Raw genomic sequence first — 17067 nt, forward strand, 5'->3', positions numbered from 1 at the left:
AAACACGTGTTTGAATTATGAAAACAAAAACAAACATTTTGCATGAATTTTTTATATTTGATATTATGCGTTTGTCATTTTCTTACGTGTGTCAAAAAAAAGCGTCTTGATATGAGTTTCGATATTGTAAAAATCTGTTACCAAGTTATTCGACGCCGCCCTGGGATTAGACTGGCTCCCGTCCCTATGTTCTTATTTACATATATCAGTTTTCTTCATTAAGAGGGAAGTAACTCCAGAAGGTTGTTTCTACACTGAGATTTTTTATTGCCCCTGGCTCCGAACATAGGGACTGGTGAAAGTTGGCTACCAGTGTCTCACAAATTTGTGAGACAAATTCCCATTAATTTCTTTCAGTGACAATCAGCTGCTATTACTGTGACGTGTTACCTAAGGGTTTCATGTGCTAACCATCATTTAATGAGCCGCAGCTAATTTACCGATTTATGGCCTGCCCTCAGCTCGTATTGGCTTATCAAACAACAGGAATGTGCTTTTACATATTTATCAGAGGATTTATGATCTTTAGATAAAGAATTAATTAATTTTAAACTTCACTTTTAACGATGAAATGGATGAAGCTATAATTAAAAGTTTTAAAATATGAACAAATAAGACCAAACCAAGAGCATGTTGTAAAAGAATATTTAAAAGGAAATTATGTTTTATTCTGTTGACCAACTGGCAACTTAACTTCTGAAATTGCCCCATTTGCATTTGATTTTTTCCATTATGACAGCACACAATGTACTATTATTGTTGAGTCACTTCATGTACCTGAAGCGACGTCCAGTCCCTTACCAAAATTGTGTACATTGTCAGTGCAAATCCATTTTTCGGCGACGCCGTCTAAATTCGTTTTCGTTACCTATGCCACGTGACTTCAGTTTGCAAATCAAACTACTTGATAACGCATTATAGATAATTTATCAAAATGTAAGATTTATGCAATTCTCTGCCTGATTGGATGAGAGTGTCAATTTCTTTCACTCTGTTGATTGTGCTACACTGAGTGAAATGTAGACAAAGCGTTTATCCTAAACGACGCTGTTCACAGTTTTAAAGCTAACTTTGGCTCAGTATATTTAGCAAGAATATTGATATATCTCAAAATGATAAGTAAGTTTAATAAATATGATAAAAACCTGTTCAAATACCAACATCAAATTAAAGAAAGAGCTGAATACGGTCTGCATATCACACGAATAAGGGTGTGATAAGAGTCTTTTATGTAGAGAAGTGCTTTTTAAAAGATTTTCCTTGTTACAATTGTCGTCTGTATATGAAAAGGTTTCTTGCTTTTGTGACTTATTCAGATTGCATATTAAAATAAGTACTTGTTTGCTTTGATATATTTGTTATAAATTATTTAACTGATTTATTATATATGAATATTTTTCTTTAGTATGGTATGCAAATATTGAACTCAGTTGAAATCTGTTTTATTATATAAATGCTATATAATGACTGAATCTCATTACACTGAAATGAAGGTACGATGCATACAGTTTATCTATGTGATATGACTACGGTCAAACTTTGCTTATGAAACTGAAATATTGAAATAATTACAATTGTATGTTTTGCTTGACCTTCACTTTTTTATAGGTGTGACGTCATTGTCCAAAGATTCATGAATAGCGAATATGCATTTGTTAAAGCGGGATCAGTTGGCCTATTTTAGAAATAAATAAAAATAATAAATAAAAAAATCCTTTAATTGATTTTTTTCTCATGTATTCTAATCAAACTTGATTTGTAGCATCTTCATTAGGCCCGCAGCCAACTTTGTTCAGCTGGGACATTTAACCCCTTTTAGGGGCTGCTAGAGCTAAAACTAGAAATGCCTCTATACAGCGTCTCATGAACAGCTTGGTGGATCTTTGTCATACTTAGTCTGGAGCATCATTATAAGGTCCTCTTCCAAATTTATTTATATAGGAACTTGGGCCCTATTAGAGACCACTATAGCTAAAAGTAGATATGCCTTTCTTCGCATTAACCACTAAAATGTAATGGATTTTTATCAAACTCGATGTGTAACAATATCGTAAGGTCTCTTGCTATTTTGTTACAAATGGGGATAGGACCAATTTAGCTAAATATATAAACACGTTTAATGACCTCTTCTCATGAACCGCTTCATGAATCTTCATCAAACTACTGCTGTAATTATTCGTCTAAGGATAAACGAAACAAAATTGCAGCCCTACGAAACCTTTGCGAAAAATTAAAAGAGAACCATTTAAATTGTTAAAGTGCGGTGTTTAGTTTTGCAATTTGAAAAATGTTAGATGAAAGATCAATGTTAGATGAAAAATTCATAAACTTCTTTCCTTATTACAATTCGCCGACCATCATTTTTAAAGATATTTCTTGTTTGTCAGTGTTTTACCATTGTATTCCCAGTGTATTTTCAGTTTGTTTTCCAGCTAACTTCCAGCTTGTTATTCTGTTATCACCAGTTATCACAGTGTGTATTGAGTTTATTATCAGTGTAGTACCAGACCTGGTAACAGCATACAATAATCTGGCATTAAACTGGCAAGTAACTAAAACACACAGTATGCAAAACACTTTTAAATCATGCATGAATGAAATATTTTTAATTTCAGTACACTTTATTAACGCAATTTAAGACACATATGACAATAGACAGACTGCAAAACTGGCATTTAACTGAAGAAAGTATGGTAATACACTGACAACACAGAACAGCTGATAATAAACGACCAATACACTAGCAATAGGAGGGATTTTGGACAAACCAATATAATGTCATTGTATTTCCAGAGTGATGTCAGATATCTGGCAATAACAGAACAATTCTGGTAATAGTCTAAATGTCATAGGGTAATACACTGACAATACAATGGTAGTAACCAAGATATTGTCAGTTTGTTACCCTGTTTTTGTCAGTTTTATACCAGAAACTAGATACCAGTTTTTGTCAGGTAAATCTGACATCAATCTTGAAATACACTGACTTGACACTGGTTTGTCTGAATTCCCTCCTATTGCTAGAGTATTGGTCGTTTATTATCAGCTGTTGTATGTTGCCAGTGTGTTGCCATTAGCTCATTAATGACACAAAAATCGCTCAGTTATGTACCAGTACAAGTCTGTTTTTTTCTTGACCATGAAACAAGCGCTGGCTTTCTTTCTGTTTTCTTTCATTTCTCTACATAAAATATACTTGAACTTTTTTGATGTAAGGGTTAATTTTACCACAACAGTAAACACTTTCTGTAGTTAGAGTTTTCATATTTAACATTTAGTAAAACCCAAAAATGTATAATAAAAAAGATCCTGAGTTAATTTTACCTCCAAATAATTATCCACATACAATATTTCACACTTACATTTACTAGTAAACTGTTGAATCATGAATGGGCTCAGTATCATACTCTTCTAGAAAATAACAACATCTGATGTTTTCTCAAATGACCCTTATCAAATTGGTAAGGAGAACTTGTCATTACATTTGATAGTTTATTGACTCACAATTGATAGGGTTCTCAGTAGTTAACAGTTTACAGGGGCAATCTAGGGTTACACTGGCCAACTTTCACCAGGCTGTATGGTTCAGCCATCAGATAAAATTGTGCTATTTTAGAGGCGTAAATTTTCTTACAAAATGTTTCCAGTATTTATATAAAAATAACCATGCAGCCAGGGAGCCAGGCTACCCTGGGATACACTTTTATTTCGGACCCTGTAAAGATGGTAATGAATAGTTTCTGAGTGATAAACTGAACACAGTGAATAGTTTGTAAAAGGATCAACAATACATTTTAGTGAATAAACAAAAAATGGCAAAAAGACAACATAAAAAATGTATGTAATGCAACTTATTATGTGATTTAAAACAATGCTGTCTGTTTTTCCTCTCCTTATTTGTAGAGCAGAACATATTTGTTTTATTTACAATTTCGTCAAAAATGTTGATCCGATAAGGGAGGTTACTCTGTAAGTCAAGTTTTCTATTTCTATTCTTAGCATGACCTACTTACCTATCTCATTTTCTATAAATATAACACACCGCAGATATACCATACTGAAGCGTGAAATCGCCTGGACAAGGGAGCGTTCGTGTATTTTACAACTAAAAAAAAATATGGAAAATTACAATTGGCTGCATAAAAATTCCTTGGAAAAAAACGTATTTACAAAGAAAATAAAGGAATCAATAAGCATAGATATGTTGAAATGAACGAAGGAAGTGCCGCTGTGAACTTATTTTTAACCTTTTTGTCTTATTTTCTTTGTTGATAGGTACTGGTACTGATGATAAACCCGGACAGATGATGAAGTCGAACACCTTGGAAATATTCGATTGCAATCGGTTAATTATAAAACTGAACACACCATCTAATAGTTTCCACTTACAACATCAACTGGTGTAAACAAAAACAAAATTGGTAAATATTCTGTATAAATAAATGACTTACATAAATCTGTATAAAAAATATTTATCCAAAATTACTGGGGAAGAGGGTGTTTTTTTGCGCATGCTCACTGTCAAAACATGAAGGCCTGACATTTGTTAACTTTTCATTACTTGATCAGGAATGACTGTTGCAGCTTTTTGGGAAAAGTTTCAATATAATAATACCAAGAATATTTTGTAAATGACAAAGGGTTCGAATTTATCATCAGTCAACGTTCATAAAGTCCCCTTTTTACATACCCCTTTCAGGCCCTCACTTCGTGCGAGTTTGCTTACTAAATATAAATTTGAATTATGTAAAGTTTTCAGCAAAGGTTAAGCTTTATTTTGATACCGACCATTGATTTCAACTTGTAGAAATAAAAAGTGATAAATAAAACCTCATTTTCTGTTCGGGTTTATCATCAGTACCAGTACAGTGATGTAATTTCAGAATGCGCACACTTTTGCAAATTCCTATTTGTTTGTTTTTTTTTTTTCTTTTTTTCTTTCTATAGATCTACTCATTGTTTACAAATATACACTGTCAACTAAGGTGTGCAATAGGCTAAAGAGCACTTGGCTGAATTTGTCAGTGACAAGTTAATACTTCTTTAAATGTGGTTAGATCGAAATATCAAAAGCCATTGGACCATAACTTATCAAAGCATCAGTGACTTTAAAATAGAATTCCTTGTTGAATTTATATGTTCATTGATCTTATATGACTAGTCAGTTACTCTGGTTTTATTATATCTTGTTACTTGCTTCTTTTTTTCTTTTTTCTTTTTAATTTAATAGATAGTTTTTGTATTTGTCCATTAATGACACAAAAAAAAAAAAAAAAAAAAAAAAAAAAACATTTTCATTGAAATGTTCTGTACACTTTGGCAGTGGGTTATTATGCTTTCTAAATTTCTTGTAATATTAGATTTGAACTAGACACTGACATACTTCTAGTAACCTTACAGTTCAACGAGGACTTCAAGTTTATCGTTCGTCCGAAAAAAAAATCAATTCTATGATATTCAAAAGTATATAAGAAAGATTCATGTTTTGTGAATAGGGGCAATATAGAGATTATTTATGTTGTATCATTCTTTTCTTGGACAAAATTTTTGATTGTTTTTGTCAAGGGAAACAGTAAATTGTTGTGTATAATCTGCATTCTGAAATCTATAATGTAGGTGACTAAGGTCCATAAAAGTTCATCAGTAAATAGAAAACACTCATTACATTACATGATAATAAAAATAATGGTTTCTGTGAACCACAACTTTGAAATAATTTCAACTATGTGAAACTTCATACACACGCTCCTGCATATAAGAACTTTTCACAGGAGATGACCTTAGTTAGTGAAATAATTACTTTAATTTTGTATGTAAAGGGACCACCTACTCGCAATGTTAATGTCATTGCAGGTAGAGGATTTGTATTGCATGGTAAAACTTTTCTATCATGTTTATTCTTTATGTTTTAAACAGTTTATAACATATATTGTTTTATGTGCTAATGATGATAACTTGTAGCCAGTCAGACTAATAAAGTAATGATTAGGTGATTTCTCATATTGCAATAAATGTACTTCAGACACAACACTTGGCGGCGTCTTTGATGCATGCATCAATGAATTGCCTTGTAGATCTAATTACATACTACAAATAAACAGTCAGTTGTGCCATAAAGGTATGATACTAGTAATCTTCCTAATAGACATTTTCGAATTAAGTCTACGTGGACTGTGAACACCTAAGACGATCGATTTTTCACGGGGACCGTCTCAACATGATAATTTCAATTTATGTGTGGTAGGAAAACATTCCAATAATGATGGTAAGGTCTGGCTTATTATGTTACCGCACAGGATAAGATTTGGATTTGTCTGTCCGTCTGTCTGTTCGCCAGAGAGGTGTTTTGTTATGCATATCGCAAAAAGTATTTGATCTAGCGTCATAACACTTTTCCGAAAGGTTCTTCAATATTATAAGTTGCGCGTCTGCGACAAAGTTGAAAAGATGAGCTTATCTGTTCGCAATGTATCCGTATTTCATCGTCGTCGTCGTCCGAAATGAAAATAAATTTTAACTGGGTTAACTGGGATCAAAATGTAGGTCAGCAGGTAAAACATTGTGAAAACTGTAGAAAACGTAATATCTTGCGTCTCCATTCCTTTGTTGTTATTATACGCCCGAAGGAACGTATTTTGGTGTTCGTCTGACCGTCTGTCTGTCTGTGTGTCCGTCTTAGGGGTCAAAAGTCATATAACTTTGTTTCGAGTGCGATGTGTAACTCTTAAACTGCTTGAAGGATTAAAAAAATCTTAGCACAAATGTTTACCACATTGAGACGACGTGCAGAGCACATAGCTCGCTTCAAGGTAAAGGTCACACTTAGAGGTTAAGGTCACATGACTTTGTTTTTTGTTTATGTTGCTTTGCATTGCGGTGCTCTTGTTTTTATTTGGCAGACTCGTTTTTTTTTTGTTCACTTACAATATTTTTATTGAATTACTTCCTTTTATGTTACTAGAAATAGGTTATTTTGTAACTTTTTATTATTAGCCGTAGGTAAAAACCGAGACCACTTTTCTTTGGTTAAAACATGGATGGTACCTACAAAGTTAAGGTGTATTTTGACACATCTGTACCTGTTAATAATTTTAGTGGACTTAGAGTTTTTCGGGAATTTATTCCCTTTGATGTCATTTTCTTTAGGTCTTCAACAGTAAAGTTCTTTAAATTTTGCTCCCATCCTCTGATATTTGACTTTTATCAAAACCTTTGGGGGCCTCCGTGGCCGAGTGGTTAAGGTTGCTGACTTCAAATCACTTGCCCCTCATCGATGTGGGTTCAAGCCTCACTCTGGGCGTTGAATTCTTCATGTGAGGAAGCAATCCAGCTGGCTTAACGGAAGGTCGGTGGTTCTACCCAGGTGCCCGCTCGTGATGAAATAATGCACGGAGGGGCACCTGGGTCTTCCTCCACCATTAAAACTGGAAAGTCGCCATATGACCTATCATGTGTCGGTGTGACGTTAAATAAAAAAAAATATCAAAAACTTTTACCAAAAATTCTAAGTTAAAAAGGGACATAACTCTGTCAAAATTCAAATCACAATTATGAGGATTGTTTCTCCTGGTGTAGACTTCGATAGTAAATAACTATTTTAAGTTTCAAGTTAATAACTTTGATTGTAACAGAGATATTTGATTTTATCAAAAACTATAACCAAAAATGCTAAATTAGAAAGGGGCATAATTCTGTAAAAATTCAATCAGAGCTATGGGGATTGTTCTTCCTTATGTCGACTTTGATAGTAAATAGGTATTTTAAGTTTCAAGTCAATAGCTTTGACAGCAACAGAGATATTTGACTTTATCAAAAATTTTAACCAACGGAGACGCCGACGCCGACGCCGGAGCGAATGCAATAGCTCTACTTTTTCTTCGGGAAATCGAGCTAAAAACAGGCACATCAAAATTTTATATCACCTACCGCATAGTGATGATATAATAACTCAAACCCTATTGCCGTTATAAACTCTTTTTCATATCGCGCATAATATAATAAAACTATCTTGAGACGGTCCCCTTGAAAAATTTATCGCCTTAGGTGTCCACAGTCCACGTAGACTTAATCCGTAAATGTCTAATAGACCTTTACGAATTAAGTCTACGTGGACTGTGAACACCTAAGACGATCGATTTTTCAAGGGGACCGTCTCAACATGATAATTTTAATTTATGTGTGGTAGGAAAACATTCCAATAATGATGGTAAGGTCTGGCTTATTATGTTACCGCACAGGATAAGATTTGGATTTGTCTGTCCGTCTGTCTGTTCGCCAGAGAGGTGTTTTGTTATGCATATCGCAAAAAGTATTTGATCTAGCGTCATAACACTTTCCCGAAAGGTTCTTCAATATTATAAGTTGCGCATCTGCGACAAAGTTGAAAAGATGAGCTTATCTGTTCGCAATGTATCCGTATTCCATCCTCGTCGTCGTCCGAAATGAAAATAAATCTTAACTGGGTTAGCCGGGATGAAAATGTAGGTCAGCAGGTAAAACATTGTGAAAACTGTAGAAAACGTAATATCTTGCGTCTCCATTCCTTTGTTGTTATTATACGCCCGAAGGAACGTATTTTGGTGTTCGTCTGACCGTCTGTCTGTCTGTGTGTCCGTCTTAGGGGTCAAAAGTCATATAACTTTGTTTCGAATGCGATGTGTAACTCTTAAACTGCTTCAAGGATTTAAAAAAAACCTTGGCACAAATGTTCACCACATTGAGAATTCACAGTTATGAGGATTGTTTTTCCTGGTGTAGACTTCGATAGTAAATAACTATTTTAAGTTTAAAGTCAATAGCTTTGATAGTAACTGAGACATTTGACTTTATCAAAAACTTTAACAAAAATTCTAATTTAAAAGGGGGCATTATTCTGTCAAAATTCAAATCGGAGTTATAGGGATTGTTTCTCTCCGGTGAAGACTTTGATAGTAAATAGTATTTTAAGTTCCAAGTCAATAGCTTTGGTAGTAACAGATATATTTGACTTTTTCAAGAACTTTAACCAACAATTCTAAGTTAAAAAGGGGCATAATTCTGTCAAAATTCAAATCAGAGTTATAGGGATTATTCTTCGGTGTAGACGTTTATAGTAAATAAGTATTTTAAGTTTCAAGTCAATAGCTTTGATAGTAACAGAGATATTTGATTTTATCAAAACCTTTAACCATAAATTCTAAGTTAAAATGGGGCATAATTCTATCAAAATTCAATCGGAGTTATGGGGATTATTTTTCCTGGTGTAGACTTCGATAGTAAATAACTATTATAAGTTTCAAGTCAATAGCTTTGATAGTAACAGAGATATTTGATTTTATCAAAAACTATAACCAAAAATGCTAAATTAGAAAGGGGAATAATTCTGTAAAAATTCAATCAGAGTTATGGGGATTGTTCTTCCTTGTGTAGACTTTGATAGTAAATAAGTATTTTAAGTTTCAAGTCAATAGCTTTGACAGTAACAGAGATATTTGACTTTATCAAAAATTTTAACCAGCGGAGACGCCGACGCCGACGCCGGAGCGAATGCACTAGCTCTACATTTTCTTCGAAAAGTCGAGCTAAAAACAGGCACATCCAAATTTTATATCACCTACCGCATAGTGATGATATAATAACTCAAACCCTATTGCCGTTATAAACTCTTTTTCATATCGCGCATAATATAATTAAACTATGTTGAGACGGTCCCCTTGAAAAATCTATCGCTTTAGGTGTCCACAGTCCACGTAGACTTAATCCGTAAATGTCTAATAATCGCGCTATAAAAACGGCAAACAAGGGAGAGAATACTTGACTTATTTATTTGGGTTTTTACGGCGCACCAACACAGTATAGGTTATATGGCGCCAAACAGGACTACAAATTTTGGTTTCACATCTCATTTACATCGAAATAAAAACATGAGGTATGGAATCAAAATTTGCATACCTGCAGGAATCACAGGGTTACAGCAAAACCAAGTGTAAAGACCCTATTAGTCGCCTCTTACGATCATGCAAGGGTAAGGCAGTGGTTCCAATTCTTTTCATACACAGATCGTCCCAGAACCTCATATCATCTTAAGCTGGATGTGATACTACCTGCAAATCATTTAAAGTATATTTAACACGAAGTCCATTCTGTAATTTAGACTAACTTTCATTTTATGCAAATGCTTTTTAATAACAATTTGGCGTTGATACAACTTCATAAAGTAACATGTTAACAAATAATATTAGAAAAAAACAGACTTTACAACAAATAAATTTCTTACTATTTCGGCCCAATTGTTATCACATTTCATATTCGAATGTGTTAATGCCGCCCCAGTCGAAGTATTCGTATAAAGGGACACAAAACAAATATATGCTTTTTGAATAAGACCAGTGGAGTTAACGTTCGTGGATACTTTTTCTTCTTTCGTCGACGTCTTTAAAGCTTCTTCCTTTAACAGCCTTGGTTTCTTACAAAGGGTTTTCCTCTCTGCAAAATTCTGAATGTTAAACTGAGACAGTGATGCTTTAGAAGATTTTTTGTACACACAGCCGTTGTTTATCTGTCGTTCATACTTACTGCAATGATCAAGTGGTTTTATTTACTAGTAGACTAAGTTGAAATAGTTCCTTAATTCTTTTAAATAAAGTGTTTACAAAAGCCGCTTGAATGAGGCCGATCTACACTGACTATTTCCAAGCTGTTTTTCCCCTGTTTACATCCTTTAGATTTAAATGTTTCACAAAGAGACATGTGAACAAATTGCGTCAACGTCTGTCTTTACTGACCAGTGTGTTCAATGGTATTGAGCGCTGACGTAAATCCCAGAGAGTGACCAAGATACAAACAAAAGGGATTGTCGATTTGCGCACAGAGAGGGCTAATTAAAGGAATGGTTCATATATATACGTCTTGTATGGCTGATTATTATTATGACTTCAGAATCATGTAAATAAGGGAATGGTTGTTTGGATAATGAATGCTAAAAGGAAGACATTAAACATCTCTCAGCAGTGGCAGCCATTCTGGTATCACTAATACCGTTGCCTTTTCTCTTTTATATATAACCAATACATGTAATATGAAATGTAATTTTTACTCATTTAAATAAAAAGGAACTTGTAAAGTAAGTCAAACCATGACCAACAGCTTCTAAATTCAACGTAATATTTCTATTCATTGTATGCCAAACCAATAAAGAAATTATGGGAAAATGGCTTTGTCGTTTAAATGCATGTATCTTACATACTTATTAAACATTAGTTTCAGGATTTCCTGTCATTTAAAAGTCTTGTTGTTTTGTCAAGCTTTTCTGTTTTATTTAAAAGATGTATAAATTATTTTAGTTGTAGATCTTCCTTAACAACTAGTTTTTGGACTGCAAATTTCTAAAAGACATTCTTGTACCAATTTTGAGGAAGTGTAATATGGTGAACGACAGTGTTGCCATGACAGCAACTATTTCCCAAATATGGTTTTGGTAGGGCTTAGAGGGTCAGCCCCGGAAAGTAAATCATAAAAAAAATCCATGGTTTTCGGGGAATTTCTTGTGATGAAACTGGAAATATAACATTAAACAGTTTGTAATAAACACGCACAAAACGCTATCTGTGCAACAAGGGTAAAATGTAATTAGTTTAAACAGTATTTATTAAATATATCATGTACATACATACATACATACATACATACATACATACAAACAATAAAATTTACAATCAAAATAATGTAAAAGATCTGAAAACAAGCTTTCCTCGAAAACTTATATTAATACATTTCCTAACACTGAAAATGTAATTTATAAGCTAAAATATGCACTGTATATAGTGCATAAATTGAACAGTCGTATGATTCAACACGCCCTCGTGATAGGAAAAAATCTACAATGTCGTAATGTATTATATCAGCAACGTATGACTCAGATACACATTGTGTATTAACAAGTGTTGAATTAATGATATATCTATTCCAACAGACACTATATAAGCGGGTATAGAATTTGTTAAATACATATACCCAGAGGGTAACTTAGTACCAAAAATACCCTTTATGTGGATAAGACATCAAGCTATTGATTCAACACAGCATCATTGCATGTTTTGCCAAAACTAGTAAAATATGTTTAAGTACCCAAAATATAAAAAAATACCAAAGAATATATCCAAATGTGGGTAAGTGTAACTTAACTCAACCCAATATATGTGACCCTTTGTATAAAATATTTATTTATTTATTTATTTTGGTTTTACGGCGCACCAACACAGTATAGGTTATATGGCGCCAAACAGGACTACAAATTTTGGTTTCACATCTCATTTACATCGAAATAAAAACATGAGGTATGGAATCAAAATTTGCATACCTGCTGGAATCACAGAGTTACAGCAAAACCAAGTGTTAAGACCCTATTAGTCGCCTCTTACGATGATGCAAGGGTAAGGCAGTGGTTCCATTTTTTTTTCATACACAGATCGTCCCAGAACCACATGGGGCCTTTATATAAAATAAAAAATTTAAATCGCAATACTGTACCTTATTAGTTTTGTTTTATGTTGATCGGGGATGGAGAGAGTGACAAAAGCAGAAACGAAAACTGACTTGAATGATTTTAACAATAATTTATTAGTGGTTCTCTGACACTTGGGTCTGTTCGTTAGGGTATTGCTCTACTACCCTTCCGTATTGTCTTTTAAGTTCATGAAGTGCCAATATTTATTCAGAGGTTTGTTTATCCATATCAAAACTTCTTTTGCAGATGATAATGATACATATAAGTCCACCTAAGATAAAATCGTGATAAAATCAAGACAAGTTTAAGGCAGTCGCTGTAGGATCTAAGACTAAAACTATATGATATTACTTTTGATCCGTCTTGTAATAAAATAAATTGGGAAGATGGGTGTTACTATAGGATTTAGGTTAAAACCAATATTTCAAATATTTTTAAGTAAGCCTCTAGACAAACATATGTAAATTAGAAAAAGTATATACATGATGTATTTTTTTTTCTTAACGATCATCAATGTCTATGGGGGTGGGGGTTACTAAACAGATACATAACAGTGATTACAAATTGGATTAAGAAGGTCTATCTACAAAGTTTAAAATTTTGGAGATTAAGATATATGGATTTAGACGCTTTTAAAATAATAAGCTGTCACCACTGAAGTACAATTAAGACAATTCTTATTCTTTTAGATGTACCAACACAGGTTAGCAGCGCGCAAGATAGGGTCTAAAACCTCTCCGTTCCACAGCTCTCATTACCCAAGCATTTCAGAAATTAGTTCCGGAGTCTGGTCAGCGGGCAGGATGGACATAATTGTAGGTGCTGTTGTTGCTCTAATGTGTTTTTTAGCTTAGTGACAGGTGAGCTTTTGTGATCACCCTTCGTCCGTCGTACTTCGGCGTCCGTCCACAATTTCTTGTGAACACAACAGAGACCACATTTTGCAATCAATTTTAATCAAACTTGCACACAACTTGTATTGACATAATATATCGGTTCCTTTCGAACACTGGCCGGATCCCATCATGGGTTCCAGAGTTATGGTCCCTTAAAGGGCCAAAATTAGCTAATTTGGCTTGTGAACACGGTAGAGACCGCATTTTTTTTCCAATTGATTTTAATCAGACTTGCACACAACCCGTATTGGCATACTAGTAATATATCAGTTCCTTTCGAAAACAGGCCAGATCCCAGCATGGGTTCCAGAGTTATGGCCCCTTAAAGAGTCAAAATTTGCTCCTTTTTTTGGCTTTTGCAGCCATACCATATAGAGACTTCATTTATGGTTTGATTTGATACAAACTTGCAGAATATCGTAAACAATAATAGATCTTGGATTCCATGATGAATTCGTCAGATCCAATCATAGGTTCAGGAGTTATGGCCCCAGATTGACCCCTGAAGTAGCCAATATTTGTTAATTTTTATCTTGTGAACACGATAGAAGTGGCGTTTAACCACACTTACAATAAGATCTCGGTTCTTTTCGAAAACCGATTAGATTCCATCATAGGTTCTAGAGTCACTGCCCCTGAAAGGGGCAAAGTTTTCCATTTTGGCCCTTTCAGCTATAGCCTATAGAGGTTTCAATTATACAAACTTGCAAAGAATGTTTATCTTATTGATTTCTATGCCAAGTTCGAAACTGGGTCGTGTGGATCAAAAACTAGGTCACCAGGTCAAATCAAAGGAAAAGCTTGTTAACACCCTAGAGGCCACAATTATGACCCTATCTTCATGAAACTTGGTCAGAATGTTTATCTTGATGAGTCCTATGCCAAATTCAAAACTGGGTCATATGACTTAAAAAACTAAGTCACACGGTCAAATCAACGGAAGAGCTTGTTAACACACTCGAGGCCACATTTATGAACATATCTTCATGAAACTTGATTAGAATGTTTATCTTGATAATTCCTAGTCCAAGTTCGAAACTGGGTCATGTTTGGTCAAAAATTAGGTCAAATTCTCAAATCAAAGGAAAAACTTGTTAACACTGTAGAGGCCACATTTACGACCCTATCTTCATGAAACTTGGTCAGAATGTTTATCTTGATGATTCCAATGCCAAGTTTTAACAGGTCCCAGTATTTCGGTAAGTTGCCGTTATGGGTCTATAACTTAAATATACAAACATATAGGTGTGAAGACCCAAATTGACTACATTAACTTTCTTTATGCTATCTACCTCGATTGCGGCATTCGACATAGTGATAATTTAAGTAAGACTCTGGTCAGCATCAGAAGGTCATAATCTTGCAGCGCTTTCTTTCAGTACACTGTGGAATTATGTTTGATATGTTCTGAGAACATCCGGACTAAACTGGAACACCTTACATTGCCTTGACGACGAAAAAAAGTCAAAGCTATTGTTGCACGTGCAACGTGGGGCACATATGACACTAGACCTTCCATTGAATTTATTGATCACCAGGAGGGTCGAACGACTTCCGTTTGTATACGGCTGGCCATCAGAAAGTCCAATAAGCTGTACAAACGACCTGACTGGACTAGTAAGTATACTGATTGTATATCCAGGGACGCAACAGTTTTAAAAATTACGTTACATATGTACTGTACCTCCCACCAGATTCATCAAACTTCGAGCGTTACATGACCAAATCGTGGGGTTAGAGCGAAACTATTCTATCTGCTTCTATTCCTATATAAAGATAGACCAGTTTCGCTCTAAGCTACTTGCAACGACGATTAAATAAAGGCTAATCATAGCTTAATTTAGTTATATAATTAACGCAAAATTTCCCAAGTTTTGATTCTACCACCACCCCAGGTTTTAGAACATGATAGAATCTAGAGTTATGGTTACTGAAAGCGCTCTTTTCAAAGGAGGATTTTGCCTCAGAAGCAAGGAAGTTTTTTACCTTACGACTCACGTTCATTTGCTGCATAACTTAACAATCTGCCAGTCAAACCAGGCAGTGGTTTAATACGAATCCAGTAAACCAGACCCTTTTGGACTTGGAGTCTAGCTAAAGGTTCGGTAGACAAAATTATGATCCTAAATATAGCACCTGACGTAATACACGTTTTACTTTCGTTTTGAGAAACAAAATTAAGAGTTATTTTCATCACTTGATCAGCGTTGGCGTTGCCTCATTAAGTTTTATGTTTAGGTCAGCTTTTCTCCAAAACTATCAAAGCTATTGCTTTGAAACTTGCAACACTAGTATTGCTTTAAATTCACCATCAATAGCTGACTCAGCAAGAAACATAACTCCATCCTGCTTTTTGCAAGAATTATGGCCTCTTTTGGACTTAGAAAATATCAGGTTTCTTGGTTAAAGTTTTGTGTTTAGGTCTGCTTTTCTCCTAAACTATCGAAGCTATTGCTTTAAAACTTGCAACACTAACTCTTGTTCACCATCAAAAGTAGACTAGCTCCTAGACTATGATATATCTTTTTACATTTTTATGATTAAATGTAGTGAACTGAGCCAATCTATATCCTATGTCCAATATGATAATTTCAACATCATTCCTCTGTGAAAATCTCTTAAATAGACTGGCTTTTGTTTCTATGAAATTGAATTCGTCAAAAAAAGGGAAAAATGTAGAAATATATTTATTATCAGTCTAGTGGCAAGTCTGCATCAAAAGCTGACTCTGTACAGCAAGAAACATAACTCCATCCTGTTATTTTGCAAGAATCATGGCCACTTTTGGACTTAGAAAATCAGATTTCTTGATTAAGTTTTGTGTTTAGGTCAGCTTTCCTCCAAAACTATCGAAGCTATTGCTTTAAAACTTGCAACACATGTTCACCATCAAAAGCTGACTCTGTATAACGAGAAACATAACGCTGATTCTCAATAAAACGTGCCATTTGATGTTCCAAAGGATATCTCTTAATTGGAAAGATCCGACATGCCATTGATAAAATTTTATTGTAGATGTCAATGTCGGCAAATGGAAACATGGTAAATTTTCTTAATGTGCAGTGTAATTCTGGCACACTAGCTCTTCCAGTCCCCAAAAACGTAACATACGTTACTGTCGCCACATCCATTTTTCAACTTGCCGCCTTTACTACATTGTTAACGGGCAAACTAATGCATTTTCTTACTATTAGTGTGAAAAAAAGTATGTTTACTGATTATTTGCGCGTGCCAATCAGTCTTCCCAATGACAAAACCCTTTTGCTGTATAAAATAATCTGATGTCGCCAAAATGCAGGAAGAAAGTGATTCCTTTCTTATCATCACTGTGCAGAAGTCAAAGCAGGGTATATTTATAAACATTTCTGCCTCGAACAAATGTCAGTACATAAATATATATTGAATTAACCTCAGAAACATTACAAGAACTTGCATTTTCCGAATATTTTAAATTTTTGCTAAAAATTGCACAAGGACATTAAGAATGAAACAAACGTTACCCTGGTTTTGGAGGTCAACTTTTAAGCTATATATGTACTATTAAAGGATATTATATTTCAGGGTTTATATTTTAATCGGGGTTAAAGCCTCAGAATAACACCCACACAGCCATTTTTTACAACATCGCAAAGTCGAAATGAAACATACGTTATGAAAACATACGTTATCAAAAATGTATAAAATCAA

General features: G+C 34.3%; 2 protein-coding genes across 4 annotated transcripts in view; one reads left to right on the forward strand and one right to left on the reverse strand.

Moving 5' to 3' along the window:
- The window catches only part of LOC123549171 (otolin-1-like), an 80658-nt gene extending 67308 nt beyond the window's left edge, over positions 1 to 13350 (reverse strand). The window contains exon 1 of one of the 3 annotated variants that reach the window (XM_045337050.2): positions 10256 to 13350. The gene's annotated coding sequence lies outside the window, so the exon portion shown is untranslated. Of the gene's footprint in view, positions 1 to 141; positions 168 to 4451; positions 5098 to 10255 lie in introns of those variants that run through there. The other 2 variants (XM_053524810.1, XM_045337058.2) reach the window with 2 other exon arrangements.
- Positions 13351 to 15329: 1979 nt separating this feature from the next.
- Positions 15330 to 17067, forward strand: part of LOC123549202 (GDP-fucose protein O-fucosyltransferase 1-like) — a 28850-nt gene continuing 27112 nt past the window's right edge. Inside the window, exon 1 of the mRNA XM_045337104.2 lies at positions 15330 to 15480. The gene's annotated coding sequence lies outside the window, so the exon portion shown is untranslated. The remainder of the gene's footprint in view (positions 15481 to 17067) is intronic.

This window comes from Mercenaria mercenaria, chromosome 15 (genome assembly GCF_021730395.1).
Source record: "Mercenaria mercenaria strain notata chromosome 15, MADL_Memer_1, whole genome shotgun sequence".
NCBI classification, from domain to species: domain Eukaryota; kingdom Metazoa; phylum Mollusca; class Bivalvia; order Venerida; family Veneridae; genus Mercenaria; species Mercenaria mercenaria.